Here is a 15,681-nt window from a genome sequence, read left to right as displayed (position 1 = left end):
AATTTCCTGCGGAGGAAGGGAAGAGAGAGTTTTCTCAAGGCACCAGAAAGGCAGCGATGTCGGCAGCTTCACATCACGAGCTGTACAAAATATTGGCAATTTCCAGAGAAACTGCCGATCGATCAAGAATGCGAGTCTGTCTCACAGCAAAAACAAAGAATCTTGTGTCACCTTAAAGACTAAGAAATTTATTACATAAAACACACACACACACACACACACACACACACACACACACACACACACAGAGCCAATAGTACCTGTGTTGCAACATGAGAGGTGGGGGAATCCAAAATTGACAGTTGGGGAATACCTTTATTAGGGCCAACCAAAATTCCACAAAAACGTGCAAGTTTTCAAGTTCTCCAGAATTCTTCGTCAGGCTTGGTGCAAAAATCAGGGGATGAGGGAAGAAACACACAGCTTCCTGAATTGGCATAGAGCAGACTTCTGCCATAATAAATTATTATTATTATTTATTACATTTATATACCGCCCCATTGCTGAAGCTCTCCGGGCAGTTTACAAAGATTAAAAACAGTGAACGTTAAAAACAAATATACAAAATTTAAAACCATAAAAACAGACAATATTCATTTAAAAACTATTCCGGGGTCAGTTAAGAATTAAAAAAAACCCCTCAGCATATGCTGTTAAATGCCTGAGAGAAAAGTCTTGACCTGACGCTGAAAAGATAACAATGTTGGAGCCTTGTCGGGGAGATCGTTCCATAATTGGGGGGGGCACCACTGAAAAGTTCCCCTGCACCACCAGCCGCTTTGGGATTTCATGCAGCCCTGCCAACGTGCAGCTCACATGCCTAACTCTGCACAAACAATAGAATCACAGAATCATAGAACAGCAGAGTTGGAAGGGGCCTACAAGGCCATCAAGTCCAACCCCCTGCTCAATGTAGGAATCCACCCTAAAGCATCCCTGACAGATGCTTGTCCAGCTGCCTTTGAAGGCCTCTCGTGTGGGAGAGCCCACAAACTCCCTAGGTAAATGATTCTATTTAAAAGCAATAATAAATGTGTTCGTCTTTAAGCTGCCGCACACAAGACTCTTTGCTGTTTCGGGCTCCAGGCCAAGACATCTCGGCCACCATTCAGCGATGTCTCTTCCAGGAGAGAATGTGAGCTTCCATCTCAGATACTGGTTCTAAGACACCTTTACAGGCAGTCAAACAGGGATGGGGAGTGAGCAACAGATTTGACCCACGGAGCACTGTCTACCAGGGTGTTCTTTTGCCCCGACTACCACCGAAAAGGACAGGAGCTGCACAAGAGAATATAAGGCTAAGATCCTTCTGCCTGGAAGGCTAGTTTTCCACATGCAGGGTGTTTTGGCACGACACTCAATCATGCAGTCCTGCATTTGCAGGCTGATCTGGTATTGCTGCGCTTGGTTCTGCTTTGTGCAAGGTCTCCAGTGCCGGAGCAACATTTTGGATACACAAGATCTAGGTTTCATTCCTGGCATTTTAAGTTGACAATTTACAGATCGGAAACGGAAGAAGAAGGAAACAACTTCTGCAAAAAAGAAAGAAAAGATAAATAAAAAACAGTACCCGCCTCCCACAAACCAAAAATCCCCAGAAAATCCAGCTTGCTCAAGCAAGTCACCCAGAAAGTCAGCAGAGAGAAAGCAGAGAAGTCACTGGCCAAGCAGGTCTGAGGGGAAATTCCTCCCCATCCCAACCCCCTATGCTGTGACAGTTTAGGATGAAGTAACAGGCACCATCCCAGGAACGGAGACTCCAAATCATAGGATCATAGAATAGTAGAGTTGGAAGGGGCCTAGAAGGTTCCAAATGGCTTCCTCCAAAGGACAGCAACAGTAGAGGCCCCTGCTACAAAAGGGCATGAAAACGGCCCTGCTGGGTCAAGCGGCCTAGATGGTAGATTTTAGCAGAAAAAAGGTATAACAGCTGTCCCCAATCTGGTGCCCTCCAGGTGTGTTGGACTACAAGTCCCATCATTCCCAGCCTGTGTGGCATGCTGGCAGGGAATGATGGGGGTTGCAGTCCAATACATCTGGAAGGCATCAGGTGGTAAACAGCAGAGGTATTAGAAAAAATGCCTATAAAAGTCACAGTGTCTTTGAAATGTCTATTTAGTCAGCCTTCCTCAACCTGGGGCGCTCCAGATGTGTTGGACTGCACCTCCCAGAATGCCCCAGCCAGGCTGGGGCATTCTGGGAGTTGTAGTCCAACACATCTGGAGTGTCCCAGGTTGAGGAAGGCTGAGCTGCTATGACCAGTTGTTATTAGTAGGCCTATACACACTTGTCTAATAGTTAAGGTCTCAGCCACTCTGGTCTAAGGTACTGGCTATGTTAAAAACCTTCCTTGTTAAAGTCTTGTTAAAACCTTCCTGTAATTTCCAGAGGGCTGGCCACGTGAGTTCGTTGAAAATCCTTGTCCACAAAAACTCACATCCTAATAAACATGTTAAGTCTTGAAAGTGCCCCAACTAGACTCCTCATTATCATGAAAGTATAATCACAGAAAGGAAGAGCAACGAAGAGTCTTGTGGCACCTTAAAGGCTAGCAAATTGATTCTGCCCTAAGCTTCTGTAGATGCTTCGTCAGCTGCAGGTGCCCACCTGCACACACCTGAGGAAGTGGGCTGGTTCCGCAAAAGTAGATGCCAGACTAAGCCTGCTAAGTCTTTCCAGTGCCACAACACTCTTTATTGATGTCACGACAACGGCCTCACAGGGCTAGCCCCTCTGGAAACTGTTACAGGTGGGAAGGTAATTTTCTTCCAGATCAAACTGAGGCCATAGCTGGACCTAAGGTTTATCCCTGGATCGTCCAGGGGTCAAACCTGTTCATCTAGGTGACACACAGGGGATCCAGTGCTCAGGCAGGGGCGAACCCTGGAAGATCCCAGGATAAACCTTAGGTCTAGCTGTGGCTATCTGCCTACTTAGGCTAGTATCACCCGGCCCTTTAAGCTGGAGGCGCCAGGGATAGAATTCTCGGGCCTTCTGAATGCAAAGAAAATGGCCTAGCAAAGAGAAGGTACCTGCCTCTGACATATGGTAGAATTAATCTGCACCGACTAAAATCGACAGGAGTTCCGCTACTGATTTTATCAACAGCCAGCCACCACTGCCAGCATAAGAACATAAGGAGTGCCCTGATGCTGGATCAGACCCAGGGTCCATCTAGTCCAGCACTCTGTTCACGCAGTGGCCAACCAGCCATCGGCCAGGGATGAACAAGCAGGACATGGTGCAACAGCACCCTCCCACCCATGTTCCCCAGCAACTGGTGCACACAGGCTTACTGCCTTGGATACTGGAGATAGCACATAACCATCAGGGCTAGTTGCCCTTATTATTATTATTATTATTATTATTATTATTATTAATTTATTTATTTATTTATTTATATAGCACCATCAATGTACATGGTGCTGTACAGAGTAAAACAGTAAATAGCAAGACTCTGCCGCATAGGCTTACAATCTAATAAAATCATAGTAAAACAATAAGGAGGGGAAGAGAATGCAAACAGGCACAGGGTAGGGTAAGCAGGCACAGGTAGGGTAAAACTAACAGTATAAAGTCTGCACAACATCAAGTTTTAAAAGCTATAGGAAAAAGAAAAGTTTTTAGTTGAGCTTTAAAAGCTGCGATTGAAGTTGTAGTTCTGAAATGTTCTGGAAGAGCGTTCCAGGCGTATGGGGCAGCAGAAGAGAATGGATGAAGCCGAGCAAGGGAAGTAGAGGCCCTTGGGCAGGCGAGAAACATGGCATCAGAGGAGCGAAGAGCACGAGCGGGGCAATAGTGTGAGATGAGAGAGGAGATATAGGAAGGAGCTAGACAGTGAAAAGCTTTGAAGGTTAACAGGAGAAGTTTATATTGGATTCTGAAGTGAATTGGAAGCCAATGAAGAGATTTCAGAAGTGGAGTAACATGGTCAGAGCGGCGAGCCAAGAAGATGATCTTTGCGGCAGAGTGGTGAACAGAAACCAACGGACTGATGTGAGAAGAAGGAAGGCCAGAGAGAAGAAGGTTGCAGTAGTCCAACCGTGAAATAACCAGTGCATGAACAAGCGTCTTGGCGGAAGAGACAGACAAAAATGATCGAATCCTGGCAATATTATACAGGAAAAATCGACAAGATTTAGCTACTGCCTCAATATGAGGAATAAAGGAGAGCGAGGAGTCAATCCAACCCCCTTTGAAAGCCATCCAAATGGGTGGCCATCACTACATCCTGTGGTAGTGAGTTCCATAAGTTAACTACATAACCTCGTCTCTGTAGATACCTGCTGCCTTGTGATTGTATCCACCAGATTGTATCCAGTGTTAGCCCTAGTTATAGTAGACCCATTGAAATGAATGGGCCTTCATGTAGATTAACATTGGATACAACCCATCCTGTCCCCACAATGACAAGATTGCCTAGGAAGCACCTGGCACCAGTTATTCATGCCCTCTGAAGGGCTGCTCATGACACAAACCAGAATAAAAAAATATTATGGTCAAACGCTGCTGCTGCCGACATGAGCTGGCTCTCCCCATGACAGGTTTTCTGCATGTGGTTTATGCCTGGGTTTGTGCGAAGCACATAACAGCCAGCCGGCAAGTGCTGTATACCAAAACCACAGGTTTTTTGATGAGAAAAGGGAAGTGATTTACCAGAGGGCTCACAGGACAACTTAGCCCCTGAATGTCTACTTGCAAGAAGCCCACTAAAATGAATCAACTTCGTCAGAGACCTTTTACAATCCTGTACATAATAATGTCTACCAGATCACCTCAATCCCTGCACTTGTTGACACTCTCAAAGATCTCGAAAAAGTGAGGGAGACAGGAATTGGCTTTGCAGTAAGCCCGTGTGCACCCGTTGCTGGGGAACATGGGTGGGAGGGTGTTGTTGAACCATGTCCTGCTTTCATAGAATCACAGAATCATAGAATAGCAGAGTTGGAAGTGGCCCACAAGGCCATCGAGTCGAACCCCCTGCTCAATGCAGGAATCCACCCTAAAGCATCCCCGACAGAGGGTTGTCCAGTTGCCTCTTGAAGGCCTCTAGGGTGGGAGAGCCCACAACCTCCCTAAGGAACTGATTCCATTGTCGTACTGCTCTAACAGTCAGGAAGTTTTTCCTGATGTCCAGCTTTGTTGGTCACTGGCTAACAGCTGGTTGGCCACTGTGAGAACAGAGTGCTGGACTAGATGGACCCTTGGTCTGATCCAGCATGGCGCTTCTCATGTTCTTAAAATATAAAAAAGCTGTTTCTGAGAAGTCATGTCTTTCGCCTCTTTAGATCTGCAGGTAAATCATTCCTGGAACATGTGGATTTATTAACATTCTGCAGGAAGGAGGCATCATCAGTCACAAGAGCGAAATATTATTCAGCCTCCACAATACAGTGCAGATGGCTTTTGTCTTCATGAGATTTCTGGAAGCATGAAGCTCAGCTTTCCCGACCCGGTGCCCTCCAGATGTGTTGGGTCATGCTGGTTGGGGATGGTAGGACTTGTAGTCAATAGATCTGTAGGGCACCATGTTGGGAAAAGCTGATCTGGCTGGTCACGGGATGTGGCACTAAATGAACTCACCTCAGCCTGATCCAATAGGGCTCTTCTATGTTCAGAAGAGGGCAACCAGGATGATCAGAGGTCTAGAAACAAAGCCCTATGAAGAGAGACTGAAAGAACTGGGCATGTTTAGCCTGGAGAAGAGAAGATTGAGGGGAGACATGATAGCACTCTTCAAATACTTAAAAGGTTGTCACACAGAGGAGGGCCAGGATCTCTTCTCGATCCTCCCAGAGTGCAGGACACGGAATAACGGACTCAAGTTAAAGGAAGCCAGATTCCGGCTGGACATCAGGAAAAACTTCCTGACTGTTAGAGCAGTGCGACAATGGAATCAGCTACCTAGGGAGGTTGTGGGCTCTCCCACACTAGAGGCCTTCAAGAGGCAGCTGGACAACCATCTGTCAGGGATGCTTTAGGGTGGATTCCTGCATTGAGCAGGGGGTTGGACTCGATGGCCTTGTAGGCCCCTTCCAACTCTGCTATTCTATGATTCTATGATTCTATGTACTTATGACCGTCCTGTCCCATTTTTTACTAGACTTTATCAGAAACACGGGAGCTATCACTGTCCTAGCTCTTTCTAACTTATGTCTATTACAAACATCACATGATGTGACATCATTGCATTATGCATCTCTTCCAATCAGTCCCCAGATTCTCCAGTTCTCTGGCACAGAGACCAATCTTAGGGGCATGTTACTTATTTTTGTTGGATCAGGAATTTTACATTTGAGTTAAGAACTCTTGAGTGGATATCACCTTGATCCAGCAATTTGTTTTCAGTTTGTCAATACAGTCTAGAACTTCATCACTCGTTACCACTACATGTCTCAGTTCCTCAGACTCTCTTCCTGAAAATATTAGTTCAGGCAGAGGTATCTGTCCTACATCTTTCACACTGAAGACAGTCAGAAAGAATTCAGTACAAAGTGTTGGTTATTATCTTTAAAGCCCTACATGGTTTGGGTCCAGGCTACCTGTGGGACCGCCTTCCCCCATACAATCTGCCCTGCACACTCAGGTCCTCTGGGAAGAATCCACTTCAGCTAGCAAAAACTAGATTAACAACTGTTACCCAAAGGACCTTTTCTTCTGCTGCTTCCAGACTGTGGAATGGCCTGCCGGAGGAGATTCGTCAACTTGACAGTCTTTTAGAATTTAAAAAGCAATAAAGACTGATCTATTCCGGCAGGCCTATCCAGTGAAATTTTAGAATGTTTTCAGGATGTTTTAAAGATGTTTTAATCATAGAATCATAGAATAGCAGAGTTGGAAGGGGCCTACAAGGCCATCGAGTCCAACCCCCTGCTCAATGCAGGAATCCACCCTAAAGCATCCCTGACAGGTGATTGTCCAGCTGCTTCTTGAAGGCCTCTAGTGTGGGAGAGCCCACAACCTCCCTAGGTAACTGGTTCCATTGTCGTACTGCTCTAACAGTCAGGAAGTTTTTCCTGATGTCTGGCTTCCTCTAACTTGAGCCCGTTATTCCGTGTCCTGCACTCTGGGAGGATCGAGAAGAGATCCTGGCCCTCCTCTGTGTGACAACCTTTTAAGTATTTGAAGAGTGCTCTCATGTCTCCCCTCAATCTTCTCTTCTCCAGGCTAAACATGCCCAGTTCTTTCAGTCTCTCCTCAAAGGGCTTTGTTTCCAGACCCCTGATCATCTTGGTTGCCCTCCTCTGAACACGCTCCAGCTTGTCTGCGTCCTTCTTGAATTGTGGAGCCCAGAACTGGACGCAATACTCTAGATGAGGCCTAACCAGGGCTGAATAGAGAGGAACCAGTACCTCATGTGATTTGGAAGCTGTACTTCTATTAATGCAGCCCAAAATAACATTGGCCTTTCTTGCAGTCATTATTATTATTATTATTATTATTTATTTATATAGCACCATCAATGTACATGGTGCTGTACAGAGTAAAACAGTAAATAGCAAGGCCCTGCCGCATAGGCTTGTCGCACTGTTGGCTCATATTCAGCTTGTGATCTACAATTCCAAGATCCTTCTCGTTTGTAGTATTGCTGAGCCAAGTATCCCCCATCTTGTAACTGTGCATTTGGTTTCTATTTCCTAGATGTAGAACTTGGCATTTATCCCTATTAAATTTCATCCTGTTGTTTTCAGCCCAGCACTCCAGCCTATCAAGATCACTTTGAAGTTTGTTTCTGTCTTCCAGGGTATTAGCTATCCCACCCAATTTTGTGTCATCTGCAAATTTGATCAGCATTCCCTGCACCTCCTCGTCCAAATCATGAATAAAAATGTTGTATGGTATGTTTTAATCCGTTTTAATGTGTATTTTATATCATGTTTTTATACTGTTTGTTTTATACTTTGAATTGTTTTAGTTTTTGTGAACCGCCCAGGGAGCTTCGGGTATTGGGTGGTATAAAAATGCAATATTATTATTATTATTATTATTATTATTATTATTATTATTAATAATAATAATAATAATAATAATTCACCTTCTCTACAATCTCCTTATCTTTGGTAAATACTACTTTAACTTCCTTGTCATCCAATGTTTCAACTGCCTCCCTAGCTATTTTCCTGCTTTTGATAATTAGTGTTCTTAATGTAATTAACAACATGCTCCTCAAAATCCATTTCTCCCATCCCTTAATGTCCTGCATTTCGTTTGTGCAAATTTGTGTTCCTTTTCGTGCTCCTCACTTCCGTTTTCCAAAGGCAGCCTTCTTTTCCTTAATGCTTCCTTGGTACCGCTCTTTAACCATGCAGCTGAACTCTAGGGACTTCATAGCACCTCTCCTGACTTGTGGTGTGAATTCGAACTGAACCTCTCCTTCGTGGCCTTGGGTGATCCCTTTCAACTTCCTTTTTACCAGTTCCCTCATTTCCGAGAAGTTTCCTCTTTTGAAGTCAAATGTAAGGTGTTGAACCTCCAAGGCAATTTTACACTTAGGGGTCAATTAAATTTGATAGGGCTGTTGGTCACTGTTTCCGGTCAGTTCAAAAACACTCACATGTTGCACGAGGTCCTGAGCGCCACTTAGGACGAACTCCACGGCTGCCTCCCCATTGTCCCTGCTCAGTTCCATGACCAACTATTCCAGGGCACAGGCATTTAGGTTAGCAAGAATTTTTACTGCTTTTTCATTACCAGAACATGCATTTATCCAGTCCGGTCACCCAACACTATAACACTTCCTCCTCAGTTTCATTCTCCCTCTCAAGATCACCATGAGCATGTTGGTCAGCGGAGCGGTAGCCACTGAAGGGGGCCATGGCTCAGTAACAGAACACCTGATTTGCATACAGAAGGTCCCAGGTTCAACGCCAAGGTTCTCCAGGTCAGGCTAGGAAAGGGTCCTGAACTACTTTTTAATGTTTTGTTGGGAGTGGGGTGGGCGGGCCGGAAACCTGAATAGAAGGGGAAACGGAATGGAGTGTCTCCACGCTGCAAAATTTCATTGCAGGTCCCAACTGTACCAACCAAAGCAGATAATCTAAATGGCCTGGGCAAGCAGAAAAATATTTCCCTGACTCCACAGATGACTGCTGTGCCAGGTCCAGTATTCTGTTCACATAGTAGCCGACCAGCTGCCAGCGAGGAACCCACAAGCGGGACATGAGTCCAACAGGACCCTCCCAATATTCTCTTCAGATGTTCTTTTTTTAAAACAAACAAAACCCAAAAACTCAAGACAGGCACTATATGGTGAAGGAAATGCTGGATCTAGAACACTGCATCTTAATTTTTTGGAGAAGGGGGGATTAGAATAGGTGACCTCACTAGGTAGTTTCTAGCTCTGCAAACCCAGGATTCTTCCTTGAGGCCCCCAAGTGAGGCTGCTGGCCAAGAAATTGACATTTTGTTTGGCTGCTGACCAAGAAATTGAAGGTTAGATGTTGTTGTCTCAGTGGGCCATGATGGCAGCTGCCTACTAGCTATCGCACACTCTCGTCGGCTGGTTTGGCGGTTTGAATGTAGCCCAAGCAAAGAAGACAGAAGTCAGAGTGGTGCAGCTGGTTAGAAAGGAGAAGCCGTGGCAGGGAGGGGGAGCTGGCTCCAAAGGGATGCTGCCTCACACTGATCACATCTTCCCATGACAACAACTTTCTTTCTTTTCTTACTCCAAAGAGGCCCCTGGGGGTTTCTGATTTTGATCAGAGCATCAGGGCTGAGGGAGAAAGTATTTAGTCCTTCTTTCCCTCCATCTGGGAACCTAAATGCCCCCCACCTCACAAAAAACATACCCTTAATGTCCTGCCTACATCTTTTCCTGAGTGCGGTGGGGGACGACTATAGCTTTGGGGAAAGGGATTTAAGCTGTGAAAACAGCACGGGGTTTTCAAAGCTGCTGCAGCAATCCTGGAGCCCGTTGGCAGCTGTTTTGAAGTTCAAAACCTGCATCCTGTTTGTTTCAGCCTTTAGAGCATCATAGAATCATAGAATAGCAGAGTTGGAAGGGGCCCACAAGGCCATCGAGTCCAACCCCCTGCTCAATGCAGGAATCCACCTTAAAGCATCCCTGTGCATCTAATGCTGGGAATTGCACTCCCCCACTGAGGGGAGACATGGTAGCACTCTTCAAATACTTGGAAGGTTGTCACGCAAAGGAGGGCCAAGATCTCTTCTCAATCCTCCCAGAGTACAGGACACAGAATCATGGGCTCAAGTTACAGGAAGCTGGATTCCGGCTGGACATCAGGAAAAACTTCCTGACTGTTAGAGCAGTATGACAATGGAATCAGTTACCTAGGGAGGTTGTGGGCTCTCCCACACTAGAGGCCGTCAAGAGGCAGCTGGACAACCACCTGTCAGGGATGCTGTAGAGTGGATTCCTGCACTGAGCAGGGGGTTGGACTTGATGGCTTTAGAGGCCCCTTCCAACTCTACTATTCTATGGTTCTAGGTCGGGGAAAGCAGAACTCACTGGGAAATGCTGGGAGTTGTAGGATTTTTTTTTCCTGTCTAAACACACAGAGGATTGAACTCTTAAGACTGCCGTTGGTCATTTGCACAAAAAACAGGTGTTAGCCTTAACCACAACAGTATACTAGAAAACCAAAGAGGTTAAGGTGATAGGTTTCAACAAACTTTTATAGTAAAATAAGATGAAATATACAATCAAAACTATAGAGCACTTGTTGTTTATTCGTTCAGTCGTTTCCGGCTCTTCGTGACTTCATGGACCAGCCCACGCCAGAGCTTTCTGTCGGCCGTTGCCACCCCTAGCTCCCCTAAGGTCGAGTCCGTCACCTCCAGAATATCCTCCATCCCTCTTGCCCTTGGTCGGCCCCTCTTCCTTTTACCTTCCACTTTCCCTAGCATCAGCCTCTTCTCCATGGTATCCTGTCTTCTCATTATGTGGCCAAAGTACTTCAGTTTTGCACTTACAATATACAATACATTACACATTTAAAAATACAGTAAAAAAAGTGCTTCACAAGCTTGATGAAGCACTTTTTACTGTATTTTTAAATGTGTAATGTATTGTATATTGTAAGTGCTCTATAGTCTTGATTGTATATTTCATCTTATTTTACTATAAAAGTTAGCTGTCGTTGATCATTACATAAACAGCCTTTTGTCCAGGTTGAATTCCCCAAAATACCCACCATCACTCACACTTTCATATGCACCCTGAACGACATGGATTGTGAAACACATTTACTGATAGCTTTGCCAATCGAAAGCAGAAACAAAACTCACTTTCTTCCACGCCCTCTTGCAAATTATAAACTCTGTCTAATGTTTGCCAGAGAGTAACTAATTTATAATTAAACCAACTTGATCTTCAAGCAGCTACAAAGCAGGACATAGGAAGGCCGTGAATTTCCGAAAGGCCGCTGCAGAATGCATCAAGCACAGCGTGGTTGGTTGATTGGTTATACCATGGATTTTAGGGACCTTCCCCAAATTACCAAAGGGGAAAGGGTTGCCGTTAGGAGTGCTCAGAAGAAAAAGACATGTTTATTCACATGTCTCTTTTGGAATGGCCCCTGGAACACATTGGGCTGGGCTGAGATCCTGTATGCTGCCCATGTCTACACGTGTTTCATAGAATCGTAGAATAGTAGAGTTGGAAGGGGCCTACAAGGCCATTGAGTCCAACCCCCTGCTCAATGCAGGAATCCACCCTTAGTATCCGTAAGACTGACTGCTCATTTTGAGAGAGAGTTTTGGAAACTTATGACGTCTTTGCAATATGTGTCTTCTTATTTACAAATATATAAGCAGAGCACAGTAGCCACAAATACACTCTTCCTAGTGGAGTTGCTAATTCTGAATCATGCAGCCCCTGGGGACTGGAAGTCGTTTTATCTTCACGACAGACTGGCTGGAGAGCAGGGAAGGCCTTCTCTGCTGTGGCACCCCGGCTGTGGAACGAGCTCCCCAGAGAGGCTCGCTTGGCGCCTACATAGAATCATAGAATAGCAGAGTTGGAAGGGGCCTACAAGATTCAAAACCCCCTGCTCAATGCAGGAATCTACCTTAAAGCATACCTGACAATAGTACACATAGTATACCTGACAATAGTACATGCAATAGTACATACGCCTCAATAGTACACTCCCTGCAAAAACTCCACGGAAAGAGAGGTGGCTGCTGAAGCCCTTTAATTTTTTTATTTATTTATTATTACATTTATATCCTGCCTTTTTTTCATCTTCAAGAACCCAAAGCAGTTCACATGCTGCACCTCGTCTCCATTTTATCCTCACAACGACCCTGCGGGGTTGGTTAGGCTGAGAGTCGATGCCTGGCTGAAAGCCACCCAGTAACCTTCACGGCTGAGTGGGGACTAAAACCTGGATCTCCCAACTCCTAGTCCGACACTCTAACAACTACATCACATTGGCTCTCGAAAAGGAACTCGGCACATGCTCAAGGGAACTGTCCTGTCCCTTTTCCACTCCAAGTGAAGACCTTTTTTATTTTCTCAGTATTTATTTATTTATTTGTTACATTTTTATACCGGCCAATAGCCGAAGCTCTCTGGGCGGTTCACAAAAATTAAAACCATAATAAAACAACCAACAGGGTAAAAGCACAAATACAGAATACAGTATCAAAAACACCACCAGGATGTTCTGTACAGCACCTTGAAAATTGATGGCACTATATAAATATTAATAATATTAATAATAATAACCACGTAGCAAAAATTGTTATAAGATTAAAATACAGAGTTAGAACAGTAAAATTTAAATTTAAGTTAAAATTAAGTGTTGAAATACTGATGGTATAAAAAGGTCTTCATCTGGCGACGAAAGGAGTACAGTGTAGGCGCCAGGCGGACCTCTCTGGGGAGCTCATTCCACAACCGGGGTGCCACAGCGGAGAAAGCATTTTACCATCTTAGTCTTTTAACTTTGCTGTTTTAAAACTGTATTTTAATCTGTATTTTAAATCTCTGTATTGCTGCTTGGATTTTATTCTGCTTGTACTTTTGTAGTGGTCTTTTTATATTGTGGTTTAGGTTTTATACTTTAAATTGTACGTTGTGGTTTTAATTTTTGCGAACCGCCCAGAGAGCTTTGGCTATGGGGCGGTATAGAAATGCAATCAATCAAAGATCACTTCACCTGCTCGGAGCTGCTGATCTACACCAAGCAGGATATAACACTTTTTAAACGGTATGGAAATGGTATATGTAATGTGTCTTGGGCCTGAACAGTTGTCATAACCCTTATTAACCATTATAAGCAGTATTGGAGATCCTGCCCTAGGCAGGATTGCAGTATGAGATTGATAAACAAATGGTCAAAGAACACCTAATTTCCTTGAATGAGTTTAAATCTCCAGGGCCCGATGAACTGCATCCTAGAGTAATGAAGGAGCTAGCGGAAGAACTCTCAGAACCTTAGTCTATTATCTTTTCAAAATCATGGAAGACGGGTGAGGTGCCGGACGACTGAAGGAGGGCTAACGTTGTCCCTGTCTGCAAAAAGGGCAAAAAGGAGGAACCTGGGAACTACAGACCAGTCAGTCTGACATCCATCCCTGGGAAAATTCTGGAGCAGATTATAAAGAAGTCAATCTGTAAACACCTTGAAATCAATGCGGTGATTACTAGAAGCCAACATGGATTTGTCAGAAACAAATCCTGTCAGACTAATTTGATCTCATTTTTTGATCGGGTAACCACCCTTGTGTACCGTGGGAATGCTGTGGACGTCATATATCTTGACTTCAGCAAAGCTTTTGACAAAGTACCACATGATATTCTGATTAACAAACTAGCTAAAAGTGGGCTAGATGGAACAACTATTAGGTTGGTCCACAGTTGGCTACAGAATCGGACTCAAAGAGTACTTATCAATGGAACCTTCTCAAACTGGGGAGAGGCAACGAGTGGGGTACCGCAGGGCTCAGTCATGGGCCCTGTGCTCTTCAACATTTTTATTAATGATTTGGACAAGGAGGTGCAGGGAACGCTTATCAAATTTGTAAATGACACAAAATTGGGTGGGATAGCTAATACCCTGGAAGACAGAAACAAACTTCAAAGTGATCTTGATAGGCTGGAGTGCTGGGCTGAAAACAACAGGATGAAATTTAATAGGGATAAATGCCAAGTTCTACATTTAGGAAATAGAAACCAAATGCACAGTTACAAGATGGGGGATACTTGGCTCAGCAATACTACAAATGAGAGGGATCTTGGAATTGTTGTAGATCGCAACAGTGTGATATGGCTGCAAGAAAGGCAAATGCTATTTTGGGCTGCATTAATAGAAGTATAGCTTCCAAATCATGGGAGGTAATGTTTCCTCTCTATTCGGCCCTGGTTAGGCCTCATCTAGAGTATTGCGTCCAGTTCTGGGCTCCACAATTCAAGAAGGACGCAGACAAGCTGGAGCGTGTTCAGAGGAGGGCGACCAGGATGATCAGGGGTCTGGAAACAAAACCCTATGAAGAGAGACTGAAAGAACTGGGCATGTTTAGCCTGGAGAAGAGAAGATGGAGGGGAGACATGAGAGCACTCTTCAAATACTTGAAAGGTTGTCACACAGAGGAGGGCCAGGATCTCTTCTCGATCCTCCCAGAGTGCAGGACACGGAATAACGAGCTCAAGTTAAAGAAACCAGATTCCAGCTGGACATCAGGAAAAACTTCCTGACTGTTAGAGCAGTGCTACAATGGAATCAGTTACCTAGGGTGGTTGTGGGCTCTCCCGCACTAGAGGCCTTCAAGAGGCAGCTGGACAAGCATCTGTCCAGGATGCTTTCGGGTGGATTCCTGCATTGAGAAGGGGGTTGGACTTGATGGCGTTGTAGGCCCCTTCCAACTCTGCTATTCTGTGATTCTATGGCCACAGCTAGACTTAAGGTTTATCCTGGGATCATCCAGGGTTCGCCCCTGCCTGAGCACTGGATCCCCTGTGGCCACAGCTAGACCGAAGGTTTATCCTGTGATCATCCAGGGTTCGCCCCTGCCTGAGCACTGGATCCCCTGTGTGTCACCTAGATGAACAGGTTTGACCCCTGGACGATCCAGGGATAAACCTTAGGTCTAGCTATGGCCTATGATTCTACTGCTTATAACGGTTTATTAGGGTTACGACAACTATTCAGGCCCAGGATCTACACTACTTCTTTCAAGCGCTTTATAACAGTTTTGACAACTGTTGGGGCCCAGGACATGCTCCATATACAGTTGTCAAAACTGTTATAAAGCGCTTGAAAGCAGTAGTGTAGATCCATACCACTTTCATACCGTTTTCAAAGTGGAGGATTGGAAGAGCGGTGGAGGGAGCCTATAGGACGCCCTCCCCACCCCCGTCCCCCGCCCCCCGGGATGCCGAGGCGCCCCCTCGCCTCACCTGCACGGAGAGCCAGCCCGGGAGGCGGCGGCGCTGCGAGTGTCCGATTTCTCCCCGCTTTCACCGGCTCCGACGGCGCGTTCGCAGCAGCGTCTCCTCCCCAGGGCGCGCGCGCCGGAGAGATGCGAGGAGGAGGAGGAGGAGGAGGAGGAGGTCTCTGCCCCGCACGGCCGCTGCAGGCAGCAGCTGGCCAACGCGCTCCGCTCCCGCTGCCAGGGGGCCGCCTCTGCTGGAGCCGGGTTTGCGGCGCGCGACGGGAAGGACGGACTGCAGCCTGCCGACCGCGGAGCCCCACGGCGGTGGCGCAAGGGCCGCCC

At 45.7% G+C, this 15,681-nt stretch overlaps 1 protein-coding gene across 1 annotated transcript in view; it reads right to left on the bottom strand.

Annotated features, from left to right (window-relative positions):
- Nucleotides 1-15,444, bottom strand: part of HCK (HCK proto-oncogene, Src family tyrosine kinase) — a 47,884-nt gene extending 32,440 nt beyond the window's left edge. The window contains exon 1 of the mRNA XM_063147458.1: nucleotides 15,365-15,444. The gene's annotated coding sequence lies outside the window, so the exon portion shown is untranslated. The remainder of the gene's footprint in view (nucleotides 1-15,364) is intronic.
- Between the last annotated feature and the right edge of the window lie 237 nt (nucleotides 15,445-15,681).

The sequence above is a fragment of the Elgaria multicarinata genome, chromosome 1 (assembly GCF_023053635.1).
Source record: "Elgaria multicarinata webbii isolate HBS135686 ecotype San Diego chromosome 1, rElgMul1.1.pri, whole genome shotgun sequence".
NCBI lineage: Eukaryota > Metazoa > Chordata > Lepidosauria > Squamata > Anguidae > Elgaria > Elgaria multicarinata.
The sequence above is the reverse complement of the archived record's forward strand: the minus strand, read 5'-3'. Positions and strand labels throughout refer to the sequence as shown.